Below are 19,756 nucleotides of genomic sequence, written 5' to 3' on the forward strand. Positions count from 1 at the left end.
AGCTTAGGTCATTTATTGTTTTCTTTTAACGATCCCGAGCGATGTTGTTCTCGCCTTGTATGCCTCCCTTGATTGATGTGTGATTGTGTGCGTCCATTTCGATATCGGATGTTAAGTTCAGAAGTCTAGGGCTTGGAATTCGGGGACGAATTCCAATTAACAGGGGGAGAATTGTAACGGCCCGGTTCCTAGCCCAAAAATTTTCATAAAAGAATGGGCTTCTCTACGGCCCACTTGACAAAAACCTAGAGTTCCCTTCACCTTTTCATATAAAAAGGGTTGCAGCCCCTTCTTTTGTCTCATTCTGAAACTTGAGCGAAGCTCTGCAGAGATTTAGAGAGACTAGAAAACCCTAGCCGTCAAGCTTCTCTTTTCCTTTTCTCTCTTCTTCTCTCACGCCTCTCTCTCTCTCTCTACCTCTCCTTTCTATTTCCGTTGGATCTCTTCCTCTCTCCTCGCCGCGAGTCCCCCGAGATCAATCCGAGCCGCCGGTGGTGGTGGCCGTCCAAGTGGTGGTGGGGTGATCGTTCGAGTGTGGTGATGGTGGTGGCTGTGTGGTGTTGTGGTGGTGACCAGATCTCGTCTCTCTCTCTTGTTTACTTGTTCCAGATCTGTTCAGATCTCATCTCCTTTGTCTCTTGTTCCAGATCCAGATCTAGGCTAAGGTGGAGTGTCTTGAACCCATCTTGTTCTCATGTACTGTATACTCCTTTATGTTGGAGTTAGGGTTGATTAAACCCTGTTTGAAACTTCTTTTCTCTCATTCTGAAACTTGAGCGAAGCTCTGCAGAGATTTAGAGAGACTAGGAAACCCTAGCCGTCAAACTTCTCTTTTCCTTTTCTCTCTTCTTCTCTCACACCTCTCTTTCTCTCTCTCTCTCTCCCTCTCCTTTCTCTTTCTGTTGGATCTCTTCCTCTCTCCTCGCCGAGAGTCCCCCGAGAGCAAGCCGAGCCGCCGGTGGCGGTGGTGGTCGTCGTCCAAGTGGTGGTGGGGTGATCGTCCGAGTGTGGTGATGGTGGTGGCTGTGTGGTGTTGTGGTGGTGACCAGATCTCGTCTCTCTTGTTTACTTGTTCCAGATCTGTTCAGATCTCATCCCCTTTGTCTCTTGTTCCAGATCCAGATCCAGTACTAGGCTAAGGTGGAGTGTCTCGAACCCAACCTTCTTTCATGATTCTGTATACTCCTATATGTTGGAGTTAGGTTTGATTAGACCCTGATTGGGAGTTAGGTTGATAGGACATGGTATTGCTAGGATGATAGATGAATGGATCATGATGCATAAGAACCCTCATACTGATAAATGGGACTCGATGAACTGAATTGAATTGTTGTGGTGATGATTGATTGGTAGTTGATTCTAGTATGTTTGGATGTGTTGTCCCATGTGTTGTTGTGATTGAAGTTAGGATGCTAGAGAGAAATAAATGCTAGAACGATAGATGAGTAATGATTATAAAAGTTATTGAAGTAGAACTTGAATGCGATGTGTATTGTGTGTGACACCGATAGCGGGTGGCGTCTAGTGAATTGAGTCCCAAGTACAAGTATGAATGAAAAAGGAAGGTAAATGAGAATGGGAAGGGATAAGTGAAAATGATAAGGAAGTGAAAGGATAAGTAAAAGTATGAGAGAATGATGTTAAGGTTAAGCATGGGTGGGAAAGCATATAGAGGGTCTAAGGAAAGTATGTTGGGTAGTAGTCCACGCTAGGTATCCATAGGAGATGTGGCCAATCCACAAGAATATGGAAGCACCCATAGGAGATGTGGCCAATCTACAAGAATGTGGGGTAGAAGCCTAGTTGGGGCTACCCACTGTTGAAAAGGACGAAAAGATGAAAAGGATGTGCATTGTAGGGTTTTTAGCTCATGGTCGGGTAACAGGGAGTTAAAGGTGTCATAGGATCGAGTCGGACTGGTATGATGAGTCGGTTAAGCCTAGGGTTTGACGTGTGTGGCAATGAGTGAGATCATTGTATTGATTGATCACTAGGTTGTTAGAAATGAATGGAAGTGAATGTGGAAAATCAATAGATGACGTTAGGAAATGATAAAATGTATTAACTGATTGTAGTGGCTAGTCAGCCCTAGTTCCCGTATAGAGTAGTATAGAGTGTCATGCGGGCAGGCTGGGCTAGAACCACTTCACTGAGTAACTTGTTACTCACCCCTCCATTTCCATTTTTCCCTGTGCGCAGGACTGTAAGTAGAAGTATATGGATGTGAGTGTGACGGTATTTCAAAGAAGGTTATGCGCTCGTCTCTCGGGACCAGTAACTGGACACGTAGGGTTGGCTAAATGAGTAGACACGTGTCCATAACGCCCCTTCGATAACCCCGGTCGGACGCCGGGGGATCGGGCTGTTACAAGCATGGTGCTAGAGGTGCTTTCAGGTTCGATAAGAGAATGATCGGAAAACAGGAAGTGCGTGAGTACATCCATGAAGCTTGGAATTATCACTCTGGTAGTGGCCAGAGATCTTTAGTGCAAAGATTCGGATCTGTTCACATGAACTTGGGAAGTTGGAAGAGGGAGACCTGCAACAATTCAAGGGAGAGGATGAATGTCTTGAGAACTTATTTGGTGGCTGAGTATTCGACTGGAGATCTTAATTGGGAGAAAATAAACTTCCTGAAATCAGAGATTGCTCAAGCATTCTGCCATGAAGAAGAATTTTGGGGCCAGATGAGTAGAGATAAATGGCTTGTGGTAGGAGACAATAATACCAGTTTCTTTCATGCCTCAGTGAAGGATTCAAGGCGGAGGAACCAATTGTCTAAGCTGACAGATGACGCGGGTAGAGAAGCTACAAGTACTGATTCAATGGGTCAGGTTGAAGTGGAGTATTTCGAAACTTTATTTACTTCTGGAACTGGTGAAAACTTATCGGAAGTTTGTAGTGGTTTCACCACAAAGGTCACAGAGGAAATGAATGAAGCTTTGATAAGGGAGGTCACTACTTATGAGATTCGAGAGGCGGTGTTTGGTATCAAAACTTCAAGTGCGCAGAGTAATGACGGTCTGAATGTGCTTTTCTTGCGGAAGTATTGGGACATCATCGATCCTGATATTTCAAAGGAGATCAGGGCTTTCTTTATTCATGGAGTCTTCCCTCAAGAGTGGAATGTCACACATATATGTTTGATACCCAAAGTGACAGACCCTGTATGAGTGGTAGACTCGAGGCCGATAAGTTTATGTATACAACATTGTATCGAGGATTCTAGTGGCTCGCCTGAAGCCTCTCTTGGGGAAGATAGTGAAGGACTCTAAGATCGGTTCACTCGACTGGATCAGATTTGATATGGACTCCGATGGAGAACTAGATGGATTGAAGGGTCGCACGAAGGTTGCGGAAGAGCCTCCGATATTCCTGACTTTAGTTGGTGCTTGATATGACTCACAAGTCCACCAAAAAAAGAATCTCGAACCGTTGCTTGATATGACTCACAAGACCAACAAATTTGAGAGGTGTTTGCTTGGATATGACTCACCAAGAAACAAAGAGAAGTTCTAGACAAAGAACAAACAGTTTTAACTCAAAAGCTTAGACAAAATCGATTCCTTTATTCCTTAGAAGAGATTACATACTTATAGAGTTTTGTAGTCAAAGACAATAAATAGAAATGTAGGAAAACAAGAAATAGAAAATATAAATTTGACTAGATCTGGTCAAGGCACAGAAAATGGAGAAGACTAGTCAAGATGACCGTTCGGCTCCTGTCCAGATGCATCCGAGTTGGCTGTGTTCAAGGCGGAAAGGATCAGCACATGGGCGGGACGATCAGCAAGGGCCACGGGACGTTCTGATCGGACAAGTTGCGTTCCAACATAGCCCAAGTCTTTCGAGAGCTTAAGGATCCTTGCTTTAGAGAAATATCCAAAAGGGAAGTCCATGAACGGATCGAACAAGGAAGAGAGATCATCAGTACAGTCGCCGGTACATGCGGTACGAGCCAAATGGGCCAAAAGAGAGTAGCTATGGTCTGAATCGGAGTTGGCTCGTCCTAAGTTGATTCTGGCTTGACCATCAGCCTTAGCTCGTCGAGTTGGCCGGGAAAGACGAGCCTCTGTTCGGTCAGTTCGATCATCTGGTCGTGGACCTGGCCGAAGTTCCAATCCGGACGTTTGCGGGTTGAGTCGGTACACGGCCTGATCGGTCTGTCTGGTCTGATCAGAAGAGTGAACCTCAACTGGGACGTCTGGAACGTTCTGATCTTCATGCTGGTCTGATTCGTCGGACTGGTCTATGGACTGGGGCACATCATTCCCTCCTTCTTTAAAAGGATTTGTCCACAAATCTGGATCATCTACAAGAAAAGGAGAAAGATCAGACGCATTAAAGCTTAAAGAAATATCATACTTACTTTGTAAGTCAAGCTGATAAGCATTGTCATTGATCTTTCTAAGTATCTGGAATGGACCATCGACCCGAGGCATGAGTTTAGACTTTCTTTCTTCCGGAAACCGTTCTTTCCTTAAGTGAACCCAAACAAGATCACCCTCCTTAAAGATCACCTTCTTTCTCTTTTTGTTGGCATATCTTTTGTATCCTTCGGTTTTAGCTTCAATGTTGGCACGAACCTGCTCATGTAACTTCTTGATAGTGTCTTCTTTCCTCTTGCCATCTGTAATAACTCTTTCTCTCAAAGGCAAAGGCAAAAGATCAAGTGGAGATAAAGGATTAAAGCCATAAACGACTTCAAAAGGTGAGAACTTAGTAGCAGAATGCATAGCATGATTATAAGCAAACTCAACATGAGGCAAACATTCTTCCCAAATCTTAAGGTTTTTCTTAACCATTGATCTAAGCAATGCGGACAAAGTTCTATTCACAACTTCAGTTTGACCATCAGTTTGTGGGTGACAAGTCGTAGAAAACATCGGTCTTGTTCCTAATTTAGACCACAAAGTTTTCCAAAAATAGCTAAGGAACTTAGCATCACAATCAGAAAAAAATGGTCTTAGGCATTCCATGCAATCTAACAATTTCCTTAAAGAACAACTCAGCAACTTGCACATCATCATCAGTCTTATGACACAGAATGAAATGAGCCATTTTCGAAAATCTATCAACAATCACAAATATGGAGTTTCGGCCAGATTTAGTCCTAGGCAAACCAAGAACAAAATCCATAGAAATATCTACCCAAGGATGAGAATAAATGGGTAGAGCTGAATACAAACTGTGATTGGATGCCTTGGTTTTGGATTTCTTGCAGACCACACATCGGCCACAAACCCTCTCAACGTCCTTCATCAAGCTCGGCCAGTAGAAGTGATCATAAACCGCCTTGTATGTCTTCTTGACTCCTAAATGTCCCATAAGACCTCCTCCATGAGATTCCCTGAGAAACAACTTCCTCAAAGAACATTGGGGAACACATAAACGGTTATCAAAGAACAAAAATCCAGAATTTTGATAGTACTTTTCGTAAGCCACTTTGGAACACTTCTGAAATATTTCTTTTAAATCCGGATCAGTCACATACAAGTCTTTGATAAATTCAAAACCAAGTAGTTTCGTTTCAAGGGCTGAAAGAAGAGTATACCTTCGGGACAAAGCATCAGCCATTACATTTTCCTTACCTTGCTTGTACTTGATGACATAAGGAAATGTCTCAATGAACTCAACCCAACGTGCATGTCTCTTGTTTAGCTTCTGTTGACCTTTAAGATGTTTCCGGGACTGGTGGTCCGTGTGGATAACAAACTCCTTAGGCCAAAGATAGTGTTGCCACGTTTGTAGAGCTCTCACCAAAGCATACAACTCCTGGTCGTAAGTGGGGTAGTTGAGTGTGGCGCCTCCAAGCTTCTCACTGAAGTAAGCACTGGGTTTCCTATCCTACATCAAGACAGCACCAATTCCGACTCCGGAAGCATCACATTCAATCTCAAAGGTTTTAGAAAATCCAGGAAGTACAAGTAAAGGAGCATGAGTCAACTTCCCTTTTATCATCTGAAAGGCTTCTTCTTGGGCTTGTTCCCATTTGAATCCGACATTCTTCTTGATCACTTCAGTCTGAGGAGCAGCAATGGTACTGAAGTCTGGAACAAATCGCCTATAGAAGCTCCTTATTTCACCCGCGGTCGTTGGACTAGGCCAATCTTGGATGGCTTTGATCTTATCCTCGTCCACTCTAAGTCCATCTGCACCTACAACAAAACCTAAGAAGACCACATGATCTGTTCCAAAAGAGCGTTTTCCAAGGTTAGCAAACAAACGTTCTTTTTCAAGAACAGATTTCAAGTGCATCTTATGTTCATCCATGTTCTTGCTGTAGATAAGAATGTCATCAAAATAAACTACAAAAAAATGACCAATGAATGCTCTCAAGATATGGTTCATTAAACGCATGAAGGTGCTAGATGCATTAGTTAGACCAAATGGCATAACAAGCCACTCATACAATCCTAGCTTCGTTTTAAATGCAGTTTTCCACTCATCACCTTCTTTCATGCGAATTTGGTGATATCCACTTTTCAAATCTATCTTAGAGAAGACACATGAACAATGCAACTCGTCAAGAATGTCATCTAGTATAGGAATGGGATGCCTATACTTTACCGTATTGTTGTTGATGGCACGGCAGTCCACGCACATGCGCCAAGAACCATCCTTTTTGGGCACAAGGAGAACTGTTACGGCACAAGGAATGAGGCTTTCCCGGATGTAACCTTTTTCCAGAAGGTCACCAATCTGTTTCTGAAGTTCCTTGGTCTCCACCGGATTGGTACGATAAGTTGGTCGGTTTGGTAGGGACGCACCTGGAACAAAGTCTATCTGATGTTCCATGCCTCATACTGGTGGCAATCCTTTAGGATTCTCATCTGGAAAAACATCAGAAAACTCCTGCAAAACATCAAGAAGTTCACTCGGAATCTCCGGTGTATGATCAGAAGAAGAAGCCATAAGAGATTTTTTGTACACAAGTAAAAGAAATGGCTTTTGAGAGTAAAGAGATTTCTTGACCTGACTTGGCTTGATATAGAAATTGGAGTTCTGTTGGGATGATTCAGGTTCATCTGGCTTGGGTTCCTTGTCACGGTTCCTCTTGAGTTGGATCTGATCTTGATGAACCTCCAAAGGTGTCAAAGGAACCAGCGTGATCTTCTTTCCCTTATGATCAAAGGAGTGTCGGTTTGTGAAGCCATCATGCACGGCCCTCTTATCAAATTGCCATGGCCGGCCCAAGAGAATGTAACATGCGTCCATAGGAAGAACGTTGCAAACAACCTCGTCCTCATATCGGCCAATGGTTAGGGGGACGGTAACTTGTTCTTTCACATACTGTTCTCCAGCCTCGTTTAGCCATTCCAACCTGAAAGGACGAGAGAGAGGCCGAGTAGCAAGCCCTAGTTTCCTGACAAGAGTGTCACTAGCAACATTAGTACAACTCCAACCATCAATAATCAAAGAACATACCTTTTCAGAAACTAAACAAAGAGAATGAAAGAGATTCTCCCTTTGTTCTTTTTCATTGGTTTTGGGTTGAACAATCAGAGATCTTCTTGTGACAAGTAGAGGACCATGAGCTGGATAGTCGAAGCAAACCTCCTCATCAAAGATCTGATCGGAATCAGCATCAAAGGTCGGATCAGACTCATCGACCAAGCGGCCATCCGTCTCATCGAAGATAGACTCGACCATGCCCTTCCTAGCAACGAGTAGGGGTCCGTGATGCGGATATCCAAAGGACTCGTCATCATCAAAGATCGGACCAAGATCCTCTTTGTTTTCCTGTTCCATCCTCAGATTAAACTTCTCCATTCTCCATGAGAATCCTCACCCGTTGGTTGGGACAGTTTTTGGCAAAGTGTCCTAGACCTTGACACTTGAAGCACCTAATGTCTCTTGCTCGGGCGGAAGTCTCCGCTGAATTTCCTTTGTCATCACGAGCAAGAACATCAGTTTTAAAAGAATTATGTGTTGTGGAAGGAGACTTACCTTTGTCGTGATAGCTTGGCTTAGTAGCAAAGGCCGGTTTGGAAGCAATGGACGGTTTTGAGTAACTCTTCCTCTTGATTTGTTGCTCGATCAAGATGGCTTTGTGTAGCATCTGTTCTACACTACCATACTCTTGAAGCTCTATACGGTCTTGAATGTCACGGTTGAGGCCTGAAAGAAATCGAGCCATGGTGGCGTCCAAAGGCTCATTTGTGTCCGTCTTGATCATAAAGATCTCCATCTCTTGGTAATAGTCTTCCACAGACTTGGTTCCTTGAAGCAAGCGTCTTAGCTTGTCCCATGTCTCAATCGACCGTTCACCTGTTCTCCTCCTGTGGGTCAAAACTTGATCATACCAATTAATAGCATAGCCAGAGAATTCAGTAGCAGCAAGTCTTACTTTCCTAAGTTCAGAAAAGTTTTGACAATCAAACACATGCTCAATTTTCCTTTCCCACTCAAGAAAAGCATCGTGATCATTTTTTCCATCAAAAGGTCTCAGAAAAGTTTTGACAATCAAACACATGCTCAATTTTCCTTTCCCACTCAAGAAAAGCAGCAGGATCATTTTTTCCATCAAAAGGTGGAATTTTCAGTTTCAATCCGTTCAAACTATCATCAGTACGACCAGTTCTAGCAAATGGATTGACATCACCTGGATCTCGGTTTCTAGGACCTCTTCTTGGACGGTATGCGGATCTGGCCTCATCCTCTTGGAGGTCCTCCTCTTGGATCTCATCGTTGGACCGGTTGTTCCTTCGCGGACGGTCTCTTCTTGCTCCGGTTCTAGGATGAGTTTGGTTGGCCTGAAGCAGCCTCTGATGGATTTGATCTAAACATGCGTTCAACATGTTAGACATAGAATCATTCAAAGCACGCATTTGAAGGTTAGATAATCCAGCAACTGAGTTTCCGGGACGGTTTCGTTCATCATCACTACTCATGGTTCCTGAAATTTCTTAAAACACAAAACGTTAGATAAAAATCCTCACTCTCTCAAGTGTTTGATCCTCACCCACTCACGTGTTTCTCTCAGAATTTGGATGGTCACACAAACAAGTTTCCACTCAAGGTTCTAAGAAGAACAAATCAAAGAATCCCAATGGACGATTTCCAAGCAAACACAAGGGAATTTCTTAAGAGAGAAAGATAAGAGATTTTGGTGTGGGTCACACAAACAAGTTTCCACTCAAGGTTCTAAGAAGAACAAATCAAAGAATCCCAATGGACGATTTCCAAGCAAACACAAGGGAATTTCTTAAGAGAGAAAGATAAGAGATTTTGGTGTGGGAATCCGTTTTAACCACCTTAAAGGCTGGATTTCTCCTCAGCCAGCAGACTTTTTCTTCCACCACCAATCCACAATATCAAACTCTTTTCTTTTTTTATATCAAATCGTAGTTTTTTTTTATAAGTGGATGGTAATGAGGGGCCCGGATTCAAGAAAGGTAGAAGAAGAAGTGTTTATGAAGAAATGGAAGATGAGAAGATGAAATGATTCAGAAGATACCAGACGAGTGGCTCTGATAGCACTTGAAGGACCTTAAGATTGGTTCACTCGACTGGATCAGATTTGATATGGACTCCGGATGGAGAACTAGATGGATTGAAGGGTCGCACGAAGGTTGCGGAAGAGCCTCCAATATTCCCGACTTCAGTTGGTGCTTGATATGACTAACAAGTCCACCAAAAGAAGAATTTCGAACCGTTGCTTGATATGTCTCACAAGACCAACGAATTTGAGAGGTGTTTGCTTGGATATGACTCACCAAGAAACAAAGAGAAGTTCTAGACAAAGAACAAAGAATTTTAACTCAAAAGCTTAGACAAAATTGATTCCTTTATTCCTTAGAAGAGATAACATACTTATAGAGTTTTGTAGTCAAAGACAATAAATAGAAATGGAGGAAAACAAGACGTAGAAAATAAAATTTGACTAGATCTGGTCAAGGCACGGAAATTGGAGAATACTAGTCAAGATGACCGTTCGGCTCCTGTCCAGATGCATCCGAGTTGGCTGTGTTCAAGGCGGAAATGATCAGCACATGGGCGGGACGATCAGCAAGGGCCGCATGACGTTCTGATCGGACAAGTTGCGTTCCAACATGGCCCAAGTCTTCCGAGAGCTTAAGGATCCTTGCCTTAGAGAAATATCCAAAAGAGAAGTCCATGATCGGATCGAACAAGGAAGAGAGATCATCAGTACAGTCGCCGGTACATGCGGCGCGAGCCAAACAGGCCAAAAGAGAGTAGCTATGGTCTGAATCGGAGTTGGCTCGTCCTAAGTTGATTCTGGCTTGACCATCAGCCTTAGCTCGTCGAGTTGGCCGGGAAAGACGAGCTTCAGTTCGGTCATCTGGTCGTGCACCAGGCCAAAGTTCCAATCCGTACGTTCGCGGATCAAGTTGGTACACGGCCCGATCGGTCTGTCTGGTCTGATCGGAAGAGTGAACCTCAACTGGGACGTCTGGAACGTTCTGATCTTCATGCTGGTCTGATTCGTCAGACTGGTCCATGGACTGGGGAACATCAGATAGTATCACCAACTCAATCAGTTTTTGTTCCTGAAAGATTGGTATCTGATAATATTATCATCGCTCATGAGATTGTACATGGACTGTTGTGTACCCACAAGATAGTCTCCAAAGAGTTCATTGCGGTCAAAACTGATATGTCCAAAGCATATGATCGAATGGAGTGGAGATATTTGAAGAAGCTATTATATGTGCTGGGTTTACACAAGAAGTTTGTCAAGTGGGTGATGTTCTGTGTCACTTCGGTTACCTACTCTGTGATCAATGGAGAGGAGAAAGGGAAGATTTTTTCACAAAGAAGTCTGAGGTAGGGAGACCCACTTTCTCCGTTTCTGTTTGATTTATGCACTGAAGGGTTGAACCACATTCTAAACAGGGCTGAAAGTACATGCACCATTGAGGGTGTTAAGTTTTCGGATGAAGGTCCAGCGATTCATCATTTGTTCTTCGTAGATGATTCCTTGATCGTATTGAGAGCTAGTGACTCGTAGTGTCTGGAGATTCGATGAATAATCAAAGTGTATGATGACAACTTAGGCCAGATGATTAATCTAGCCAAATCGTCTATCACTTTTGAGGGGAACATTGAGATGATAAGAAAGACAAAAATAAAACATATTCTTGGCATTGCAGCTAAAGGTGGTACTGAAAAATAGCTTGGCTTACCTGAATGTTTCAGTGGCTCTACAGTCGAAATGCTTCACTATATTCAGGAGAAAATGAAGAGTAGATTTCATGGATGGTATGGCCGGTTTTTATCTGGTGGGGGCAAAGATATTCTTTTAAAACTGTGGCGATGGCAATACCAGTTTTTGCTATATCTATTTTTAAGCTATCCAAAAGTACTTGCAAGAATCTCACAAGTGCGATGGTGAGTTTCTGGTGTTATGTTCAAGAAGGAAAGAATAAGATCTATTGGGTATCTTGAAAGAAATTATGCTTAAGTAAGGATCAAGGAGGAATGGGGTTCCGAGACATAGAAAAATTCAACCAAGCATTGCTTGCCAAACAAGGTTGGAGGCTTCTAATGTTTCCTGACTTTTTATGCGCACGCTTTATACGTAGCAGATACTATCTGAATGGAAATTTCATGGAGGCGTCTTGAAATCACTCAAATTACCATAAGGAGTGACTTACTCTCTCAAATAAGAGATTCGATTGTAGTACTTAGGGATAAAATCCACACAGACTGGTGTATTCAATTAAGAGTTTTAAGTGATTTGAGTCAAAATGACAAATCCACTATTATTGAAACATGAATTTTAAAAACTCATTTAAAATCCAATGTTATTGAACTTGACATTTTATAAAGTACTCTGAAATCCACTGTTATTGAAAATATTTTAAGTTGTGGAGTTTTAAAGTTTTCAAGTGATTTTAGAGTGTTTGGGTGGAGTTTCTTAGTTAAAAAAATTAAAACTCAAATCTCATGGTTTTAGGTGATATACTAGAGTGGTTTAACAAAAATCATTTTATTCTCTGCAATTCTTTAAAATCATCTAAAATCTCATTAAAAATCAAATCGCCTCAAATTTTAGATTGAATACACTCCCCTAAAGGATTATACATTAGATTTGTAGTTTTCGAAGTAATGCTAGACAATTATGATTAAAGCAGTAAATGAGGTTATGATTAAAGCAAATAATTGGTTTTAGGTTTTGAACTATTAAAGATAATAGCTAGATTCAGGTGCTTTCTCAGGTACAACAAGTATGCCTTCTATGAATTGTTAGGAGTTTATAATTATTGATTGTTCTTGAACTCAAACTTAATTTATAATCTATCAACTTTCGTTTGTTTAGATTATCTACTGATGATATCACTCAAATTATTCTTAGGAGTGATTTGTACTCTCTCAAATATGAGGTCGAGTTGTAGCACTTAGGGATCAAATTCACAGGGAGTTAGGGCACACACTAGATCTAAATAGTTATTGATTAAGCTAGGCTAATAGATTATAAAACAGTAAATAGCAGTGGTGAGCAAGGTAGTTGCTCGATTGATTGATTGAGTTGTTTGATGGAAGGTTGGTTTGCTAGACTTAGGGTTTCTATTCAGACAATCAGGAATATAATGATATAGATTCTAAGTATATGTGGATATTCTAGAACTCAAACAATTAGAATATTCGATCAACTTTCGTATATTTAGACTATCTATCACCGGATCTAGGATCTCAGCTGTCGCTTGTTCGTCCTGAGAAAGTGTCAATCCATTCCAAGAAAGGGATGTCGATCGATACACCTTTCAGCCCGTCGATCGATGCAACTAGCGAGTTGTCGATCGATGCAACTAGCGAATTGTCGATCGATGAACCTTCCAGGGAGCGTTATCGCACGGGTTCGACGTGTTCACTAGGTTTAACTAAATCAGCTTTTGCTTGTTTCTAGCAATCCTAGCACAAGTTAAACTAATCAGACAGAGAACCAAGCTTCCGCTTACGCCCTACTATCTATAGGCAAGGTCCTAGTTAGCTATTTTAGAACACATGCATTAAGAACAGTTTAATTGATTCATATCCTGACACTTAGAAATTATATATTTTGGGCTAATCCCTCGTGAATATCTGAACCCTAAATCTAACAAGATGAATCTATTCAAGCATGAAGTTTGTCACAAAATCATAAAATGAATAGATATAAAATAGAAAGCAATATGAAAACCAAAGGAGTTCCAGAAGGACTCTAAAGGAATTCCTCCCTTCTCTCCTAACATAAACTAAGAACAATGAAGTAAAGAAAGCGTTAAGAAAGCGTAGCGGTCAACAATGGCTAACACATAAATAGAGTTTTAAGTCGTCCATTGGTATTCTGGTAATTTGTGGTTTCTTCTGGGCTTAAGTCGGCTTTGAAACATACTCGGCCCGTGTTCTGGAATCACCATCGATCGAAACCAAGGGTGCACCATAGATCGACGTTCCGTCATCTCCTCGACAACTCTCTCTAGCAAGACAGACTGGCCACTCTTCAGTAAAACGAGCATAGCTTCTGATCTAACCGCTGGGTTGACGTCAGACCAGTGGCATTGGAAAGCCAGCTCAAATATATATCTTGTGTCAAATGATCAGCTCAATCGCACTGTAGGAAGTTCTCCATACATATCTAAACATCTGACGCGTCATTGCAGTTCTACACTCAAAAGGCTCCAAAAGACCCGAAAATCACTACTTTCCTCCAAAACGTACATAAACCTGAAAACATACTAAAAAGACTCCAAAACAACTATAATATATTTAAAAACACCTATATACCATGGCTAAAAGTGGGTAAAATCCATGGTATATCAACACCCCAGACTTACTCTTTTGCTTGTCCTCAAGCAAAACAATGAGCATACTCTGGAAGAGGTTTGAAAACATCAGAGACACACACAATTTTAAACTTACTATCATCATCTCTACAATGTTGCAACCACATCAAATCAATCTTAACTTAGAAGTACTTTCTATGCAATATCCTAACTTAACAACCAATTTCATTCATCCAGCTACTTAACTCATCATGTATAACTAACCCCTCTACTGACCTCATTTAATACATATAAATAAAAGGTGTAAGCTTTACCTTGAGAGTATTGATCAAAGGACACATGGACTCTTACGCAAACAAGTATCTTGATTTGCAGGTAACCTTTTCTGATTTCCTCTCTCTCTTTTCACTTCTGTCAGTCAATGTCTACTTCCTTTGCAGGGTATTTCAATTGTACTCTCCATTGACTGAGATAAAAGACATGCTTTCATGAATCAAGCCCTGATGATTGCCGCCACCAGGTCATGTTCACTTCTTTTTGACCTATATCTCTTTTCTAGAATTCTTAATGAATCAAGCGTTAATGGTTGCAGCCACCAAATCCTGTTCGAATTCTTTTTATCTCTTCCAAAATTCTTTATCAAGCAAGCCTTAATGGTTGTGGCCACCAAGTCATGTTCGAATCCTTTTCGATCTGAAGGGGAGAGAGAGGGGAACTATCAACACTTTTACCTTCCAGACTTGTAGGAGGAATCCGATCCAATGTATACCAAGCCGCGAGACAAGCAGATTAAGCTCAATTAGGTTAGAGGTCAGCTTTGGTTCCTTCAAACATTCTCTGCAAGTGTGGATAACTGGCAGGTGATCCACTTTAGCATCTCTAGTACAATCTGCAGTCAGTAAATCTAAGAATGGTGCTAGAGAGTGGTTAGATAATAAGTAAAATTGAAATAGTTCACCATTCCCTTCTTGACTCAATAAAACTCAATAAAACACATAATAATAAAACTCAAAATAAAACACAACAGCAGTAAACCTCTCACCAGACTTAAATAACACTGTCCCCAGTGTTTATCCCATCAAGGATTGGTGAGAAAATAAATCAAAAGTACTCAATGTAACAAGGAAATCGATATACCTGTTCGCTGATGTCGATGTCGATCAATATAAACATGTGTCTGTCGATCATTTTTGGTGTCGTACGGTTGATCAATGTCGACCTGGTCTCATCGGTCGATGGTAGGGCAATCAACTCCTTGGTTCTTCTTCTTCTCTTTTAAAAAAAGAATTAAACTCAAAGTAAAATATAATGTTAGCAGAACCTCCCCCAGACTTAAAAAACACCGTCCCCAGTATTATACAGTCTAAGATTGGTGGGAAAATAAATCATAAGGACAAAATTTAACAAGGAAAAACTGTACACCTGCTTACTGGATGTGGGTGTCGATCAACACAGTATAGTGGCGATCAATGCTCGTGATGCTCTGTCGATCGACGCTGGCCAGCCATTGATCGGTGCTTGTGCAAAATCGTCTTCCTTGGATCTGAAATAAATAAAATACATGTAATAAGAATAATGAAACATTTTTTTATGATGAACAGTGTTCTGATACAGGAACACAGCTACAATACGTAGCTACAGTGCACACAGTTACAGTGTCTCCCGATGCTCTGCTACAGTGCCGATCAGCAGTACTGCTACAATATCGTTCGTTGATTCACTACATGTCGATCGACGTTTCTGCAATAGTGCCTCTACTACAGTGTCGTCACTGTATAATTTTTTTTACCTGAAATCTTTAGGAAACAAAAAATCAGTAATAAATGAAAATAAAACCAAATTTAAAACAAAACTAACAGTGGGTTGCCTCCCACTCAATGCTTGTTTTTAGTCATTAGTTTGACTTCTGGAGATCTGATTCAGTCCGGATGAGAATGAGAACTTGCTCCAAAACAAGTCAATATGTCTACTCTCTGAAGCTTTATCATTCTTTTGTGAAAGCCTCCTCCATAGACTCTTCTTCTTTGTCTATCATCTCAGCAATAAGGAGTGGTCGAAGCTTTGCAAACGGATGTGAGAAACATCTACTACACACTCTGGATTTCCTGACACCATTTGAGAAGTGAGGAGTCAATGATAACTGAGGATCGCACTTGATCCTTTTTCTCTTCTTCCAATTCCTACTTTTCTTTCTCCCAGAATTGTCTGATTGTGTGGTGGTATCTCCATCAAATAGATTTCCATACACGTCGAACTCCTTCTGCTCTGGTACGCGTCAAGTGTTGATCGATGGTACCGGGTCGATGTTGATCGATGCTGCTTCTATTGTGCTTTTGTCGACTTCACCTCTACATCTCAACCCTCTCTGAGAAGCTATTGCATATAAATGATCATCAAACATCCCACTGTAGGAACCCAGATGCACACGTCTATCAGGTGGGATTGGAAATTCATCTTCAAACACAGTACAAGGAACCACAAACTTCACAGGGTCATGTATCCTATTCACTCTTTTGTGAAACGCATCAACTTCTTCGCATCAACTTCTTCTGTGCATATAGGTGGTCTCATATGTTTGTGGACAGCAAGCTGTGAGGCCTCGAACTTGTATATTCCCTCCTGAATCGGTTCCAGATCAACTGTGTATCCTGGCAGCTCGTCCAACAGTGGATATCGATCGATATTATCGGGTGGGTAACTATCGATGTTCTCGGGTGGGTGTCGATCGACGATCTCGGATGGGTGGAGATCGATGATATAAGGTCGGTGTCGATCGATCTCATCAGGTTGGTGTCGATTGATGATAGGACTTTGGTGAAGTTTCCATATCTCCTCTCGAAGTATGCTGATTGTCATCAAGCTTCTTCGTAGAACTCTGATCCATATCTTCAAGCCATTCCTCCAGCTCCAAGTAGTCTTCCATAGTAACTTCTCTACTCGAATCCAAATCTCCAGGCTGTTCTCCGTCCTTTAACTCCAAGAATTCTTCTAGCTCCAAGAAATCTTCCATGGTGATCACTTTTTCTACATTTGGGGTAGGATAACAACTTGATACATTAGTGCTCTTCTGTGTCGAGTGTCCAAGGTCCTGAGGACAACTCGATCTTTCAGGGATTACGAGTGGTATTGATCGATGACAAAAGTATGAGTTGATCGCTGTGTCGATCGCTGCTGAGGTGCTGGTGTCGATCGATGTTGAGGTTCTAGTTTCGATCGATTCTGAGGTCGCGGTGTTGATCAATGCTGAAATCGTAGTGTTGATCGATGTTAACAGCAACAACAACAGCTCACATCGGTGTTGATCGATGCTGAAATCATAGTGTTGATCGATGCTAAAATTGTAGTTTTGGAAGGGGTCCTGACCTACCCAATCATACCACACTTGGTTCAGGTCAAAGTCATTCATTTCAGCAACAACAATCACATCAGGGATCACAGCACCCTGAGCATTAATTAATTGTTCTGCGCTGTTGCGAGTGCGACCTTCTTCGTCTCTTAACAACCCATTCTCATCAACTTTAAGTATGTGCATTTCGATCCTCTCTGTCTCCCCGCAGGTGGTGTCGTTTTTCACTAGATGAACATTGTCGGAATGAACAGTGTCTGGATGAACAGTATCACGGTGAATAGTGTCGCGATGAACAGTGTTGCAATGAACAGTGTCATGATGAACAATATCGATCGATGAGAGATGAACAGTGTCAATCAACGAGGGATGGACAATGTCAAACGACGAGGGATGAACAGTGTCAATCCACGAGGGATGAACAGTGTCGATCGACGGAGAATGAACAGTGTCGAGATGAACAATATCTCGATGAATAGTACCGAGATGAACAGTACTGGAGTGAAAAATACCTGGTGAACAGTGTTGTCCGACACAAGATGAATAGTGTCATTCGATGCTTGGTTCACGCTGTCGATCGCTGTTGCTTGGAGGGTGTCGATCGATACTTCCCTCGTAGACGTACATATCGTGCGTGAATCAGCAGGCTCCTTCTTTGAAGAACCCAAAAACTCTCTCCTCATTGGTTCCTGGTACTGAGATATGCACCTGAAAGAAATTAAGAAAAAAAAATTATTAGTTTTTTTGAGTAACCGAAAAACCTAGACTTAATCTAACTAAACAAGATCTAATGGCGATCGAAGCTCCCCGGCAACAGTGCCAAATTTGATATCACTCAAATTATCCTAATGAGTGATTTGTACTCTCTCAAATAAGAGGTTTGTAGCACTTAGGGATCAAATTCACAGGGAGATAGGGCACACACTAGATCGAAATAGTTATTGATTAAGTTAGGGTAATAGATTATAAAACAGTAAATAGCAGTGGTGAGCAAGGTAGCTGCTCGGTTGATTGATTGAGTTGTTTGATGGAATGATGGTTTGCTAGACTTAGGGTTTCTATTTAGAAAATCAGGAATATAGTGATATAGATTCTAAGTATATATGAATATTCTAGAACTCAAACAATTAGAATAGTCGATCAACTTTCGTATATTTAGACTATCTATCGCCGGATCTAGGATCTCAGCTGTCGCTTGTTGGTTCTGAGAAAGTGGCGATCGATTCCAAGAAAGGGATGTCGATCGATACACCTTTCAGCCCGTCGATCGATGCAACTAGCGAGTTGTCGTTCGATGCAACTAGCGAATTATCGATCGATGAACCTTCCAAGGAGCGTTATCGCACGGGTTTGACGTGTTCACTAGGTTCAGCTAAATCAGCTTTCACTTGTGTCTAGCAATCCTATCACAAGTTAAACTAATCAGACAGAGAACCAAACTTCCGCTTGCGCCCTACTATCTATAGACAAGGTCCTAGTTAGCTATTCTAGAACACATGCATTAAGAACAATTTAATTGATTCATATCATGACACTTAACAATTCTATATTTTGGGCTAATCCCTCATGAATATCTGAACCTTAAATCTAACAAAATGAATCTATTCAAGCATGAAGTTTGTCACAGAAATCATAAACTGATTATATAAAAAATAGAAAGCAATATGAAAACCAAATGAGTTCCAGGACTACTCTGAAGGAGTTCCTCCCTTCTCTCCTAAAATAAACTAAGAACAGTGAAGTAAAGAAAGCGTAAAGAAAGTGTTAAGAAAGTGTAGCCGTCAACAATGGCTTAGAAAACACATAAATAGAATTTTAGGTTCTGGTATTCTGGTAATTTGTGGTTGCTTAGAAAACACATAAATAGAAAACATACAATGGCTTAGAAAACACATAATGGGTATTCTGGTAATTTGTGGTTGCTTCTGGGCTTAAATCAGCCTTGAAACATACTCGCTCCGTGTTCTGGAATCACCGTCGATCGACACTGATACGCCCTAAGATAGGAACACTCGACCGGTAAGGTTTGGATATGAACTCCGAAGGAGAACTGGTGGAATGAAGGGTCGCACAGCAGTTGCGGAATGGCTGCTGCTATTCCCGAAGCCAATTTGTTTCCTGATATGACACACATGTCCAACAAAAGGGCAGTCTCGATCCGTTGTTTGATATGACGCACAAGTCCAACAGGAAAGAGAAGTTTACTTGGAGCTAACCACACGAAGAAACAAGAAATGTTCTAATCAAAGAACAAAGAGTATAAACTCAAAAGAAGAAGGGAAAATCGATTGTTTTATTAATAAGAGAGTTAATATATTTATACTAGATGAGTCAAAGAAAGACATAAAGAAATTGTGGAAAACCACACCTAGAAAATACAAAAATTGACTAGAAAATAATAAATAAGTCAAAGACACTGATTTTGTTGAAAAACATGCATAGGAAATAAAAAAGACTGACTGAAAATATTAAAGATAGTCAAAGACTCCAGTTCCCATGCGATCTGGTCAAGATGACCCTTTGCCTACTGTCCAGGTTCATCCGAACCAGTCTGGTCCATGGCGGTAAGGAGTAGGACGTGGGTTGTACGTTCCGGGGCGCATCATTCACTTTCTCTTCAAAAGGATTTGTCCACAAATCTAACTCTCCTGGATCAAAAGGAAATGTGGGTGGAATA

Source organism: Brassica oleracea, chromosome C1 (assembly GCF_000695525.1).
Source record: "Brassica oleracea var. oleracea cultivar TO1000 chromosome C1, BOL, whole genome shotgun sequence".
In the NCBI taxonomy this organism is placed as follows: domain Eukaryota; kingdom Viridiplantae; phylum Streptophyta; class Magnoliopsida; order Brassicales; family Brassicaceae; genus Brassica; species Brassica oleracea.